Consider the following 4,015-nt stretch of genomic DNA (forward strand, 5'->3'; position numbering starts at 1 on the left):
TTCTCAATATATAAATTTCTCGTTCCAAATATTTTTGACCAAACTCCTTCGAAACAAAAAGTCTCATAAGTGTTGCAATAAAAAGTAGGTACTTACCTACATTTCTCATGTTCGATGCACAATCGACGTCACGCCAAATAGTTATTTGTGCAACAAGAGAGCAAAGTCGTTTTTTGGTGCGAGTGTTGATTTTGAATCCCGAGTAAGCGAAGGATTCTTACAATTGAATCACGAGCGATAGCGAGTGATTCTAGGTTAGAATCATGAGATCAGCGAGGGATTTCAAACACACGAGATGCAAAAAAACTTTGGTCTCGTGTGACACATACAACTTTTCACCTGAGCAGCGAGAACATTTATCATTTAAATTAAAGGTTAAAACAAAACCACATATATTTAGAAGACAAAAAATATCAAAAACTTTAAAATATAATTCGATTGTTAAGAAATAAATATAGTACCTACTTACATAATCATATTTAAAACTTTTTGTCGAAAATGATTCATACAGTCGCCATTATATCTTTAAAAGTCACTTAATAATGCCAGACAACGATCAAAAGTCACCGGTAAGTAGACAGGTTTTAAACATGGAACGAAAAAGTATCCAGTATAAAAATAAACCTTTAAATATGATTTTATTAGGATTTTTATTGTTTGAAACATGAATATATATATAGATTACTTTCAAATTCATTCAATTTGACAAATATTTGATCCAACTTTAAGAGATAGGCAGTAGACGGAACGAATTTATTAAAAAAAAAACAAGAGCAGCGGCTTTCGTACAACGAGGTTGCATACTTTATTAAAAGAGTGGGAAAATTGTAACATTTCGGAAATATTTCGCTGTCATATAATTCACTATGTTTTTTTAATTTCACCTCGTGTTTTTGTTCTTTAATTTGTCCTTATTATAATTAATTAATTATTGACATATTTTTAATGCTAAAGGTCAACACAGTATTTTTTTATTAGGTTGGTATAATGCTTCTTGCTTAATTAAAAAGTAAAAAAAAAAACTAAGAAAAAAGTAAAATTGAGCGGGATATTCGTTCATTTATGCTCGTTTTGTTTCTAATTTAACTTTGTAGTTTTTAGTTTATATTTGAGAAGAGCACCGTACAAGCTTCGAGCAATAAGTGCTATAATAAATCCCTCTAATAATGCTCTATATACCTACTTAATATAACAGACGTTTTGTAATTTTGCGGTTGAAATATGTGTATCCGAACGTTTATTTGTTTCTTTTTAGGGCTACAGAATTTGAAAATCGAACTTATTATCGATTTGATCCTAACTCTCGCTTTTTTCCTATTGAAGTGAAAGTGACAGATCAAAGTCAAGTTCAAATATTTGGCATTCAGTGAGTGGACCCAGCACTATCCTCAGCATTTAAAAAAAATAATTAAAAAGCTACTTTGTCTCACGGAGTGAGCAAAATGCGATTTTGCTCACTGATTTTTCATAGCAAAACCTGCTTGTTTGAGCTGCTGAGGTGAAAAATGTATTGCTTGTCTAGTTTTTAACCCCCGATGCAAAAAAGGGGTGTTATAACTTTATAAGTTTGACCGTTATGTGTGTCTGTCTGTCTGTTGGTCTGTCTGTGGCACCGTAGCTCTTAAGCGGGTGGACCGGTTTGAATACGGTTTTTTAATTGAAAGTAGGTTTTCTAGGGATTGCTCTTACACATGTTTTATCAAAATCGGTTGAGCCCTTTATCAGATATTGATTTTTGAAATGACAATGTCGAGGGTTTTCCAACTTTTTGTAGGTTAGGTTAGGTTATATATTAAGTACAGGGCGATCTAAATAATATTATTTATCGCGGACCATAATGGTAGGTACTATTAATTTCAAAGGTACGCTGGCCGGAATTGGCCCGCGGGCCGTCTAAAATGGGGTTTCCACAACAATCATTTCATAACCTTGTCTATTTCTGAGTCTTCGGCTGTTTCCACGTCCTATCGTTATCAGCAGCCATCCATCATGCGTTATCAACAATCTATTTACATTGTTTGTGCCTCAATTGACCGATAAGGACATCATGCCCCCACGGTATGTCCTAGGTCTAGAAATAGGAGCAATAATGTTGTCTTTAACCGACTGTCCCATAGAGGGTACTTTTTTCAAGGTATGCATTATTTTTCAAGTGTATGCATATCGGCAGATATTTGTATGAATAATATGAATATTTGCTCTCGGGTCTTGGATGTTTAATATGTATTTAAGTATGTATTTCGCACCTTTAAAATTAAACTGAAACAATTCGAAATATTCACAGTTCCAAAATAAACTTTAAATAAAACACAATATGGTTGAATTTTAAAATGAGAAAATTTAGAATTATGTATTTCAGTTTAATTTCAAAGGTGCGATTTTTCTATATAAGTCCATTCATAGTAGGTACAAGCTTTGCTTAGTTTGGGACAAGGTTAATTGATGTCTTTCCGGCCGGCTCGAGACAATCGTGCAACTACCTATCCTGAGCGCGCGCGCATCATCTTTTCACGAACCACAACTAATTGACATTTTAGAAAAAAAAATCGGAAAAAAGTTTCTCGGCAGGAAAGGGTTAGATTTCTTTGGTCCTATCTGTTACGGTGGATGGTTTTCAACATCTTATGAAGTTATGTATGTGGTATCATTAGATTTGTCAAAACTCTCGGAGTGACACAGGATATATAATTCGCGATAAACAACATGCTGGGAGATTTTTATTTATATTGTAACAAAATGAGTAGGTATTATTGGGTATCCAATGAAAGCTTATAATTGGTTCACTAATGTCTAACCAAAACAATACAAAAAAATACGAAATAAAAAATAATAAGTAGGTACGAGTAAGTAGGTACTTAATTAATTATAAAATTTAAAATGAAAACTGTTTTTCTTTTAATTTAAAGTTTTTTGTTTGTCACCTCAGAACTCCAGAACTTCGTCTTTATGAACTCATTTAGAAATATTTTTTAAAGGGTAAATCCCGTTTGGTTTCCTTTTAAATGTCAATAAAAACTATTATCCCTAAGATATCTGCTGATGATTGTTTCTTTACGAGTTTACTCAAATAATAATGCGACTTCGTCTGTCCTGAATTTGTTTATCGCTTTCCCACGGTGACTACGAAATTTTCCGGAATAAAAAGTATCCTGTATTCTTTCCAGGATCTTATACTATCTTCATACCAAATTTCTCCTAAATCGGGTGAGCGGTTTAAGCGCAAAGAGATAACAGTCAGACCGACAAACAAATGGTAAGGATCTATGCGTCCGGTGGTCCCTCCAGTTAACGCAAGTTGAGTAAAAGCAGTATTTTGATGGTTTAACAAGTTAACACCCATGCCTATCACTCGATTTAGAAAATATGCTTACGTATGTATGTACTATTTTTTTACCTTAATATTTCTAGCGCGTAAAAAAGTTCCAGATGATAGTTAGACGTTAATTATTGCAATAAAAATTATAAAAAACCTTTAAATCGGCATTGTGCATTAAAATATGAACACGATCTGAGACAATAAATTTTTAGAAAATGTGAAATGTTATCGTTTAGATTTGTATGCTGAACTTTTTTTAATTTTATCAAGTTATAGAACAGCACAAAATGTATAGAAGCGCCACCAAATGTTACACATAATTTTTGCTGGTATCTGAATGGTTTTTTTCTAGCTACAAGCTACTTACCTAACGTTTTCTAATATGACGCTGAAAAACAATTCCAAAAGGTGTTACCACCACAATCTGTCAAGTGTGTAGTCACGGCGATGGCACTGCGCCAATACGTGACAGTTATCGATATCACAAACGCTATCACGTGACAGTCCACCCTATCACGATTTTCCTTGTAAGTTTGATATACTTACTACCATCCTGAATTTTTTCAAATTTTTCCACCTACCGGTTTAGATTTTAGAGGGGGGGGGACGCTCGACTTTAATGAAAATTTGCACTTTAAAGTTGAATATTTTGCAAACAAATCACTGAATCGAAAAATCGTTTTAGCAATCCCCTAATGG

Source organism: Choristoneura fumiferana, chromosome 22 (genome assembly GCF_025370935.1).
Source record: "Choristoneura fumiferana chromosome 22, NRCan_CFum_1, whole genome shotgun sequence".
Lineage (NCBI taxonomy): Eukaryota > Metazoa > Arthropoda > Insecta > Lepidoptera > Tortricidae > Choristoneura > Choristoneura fumiferana.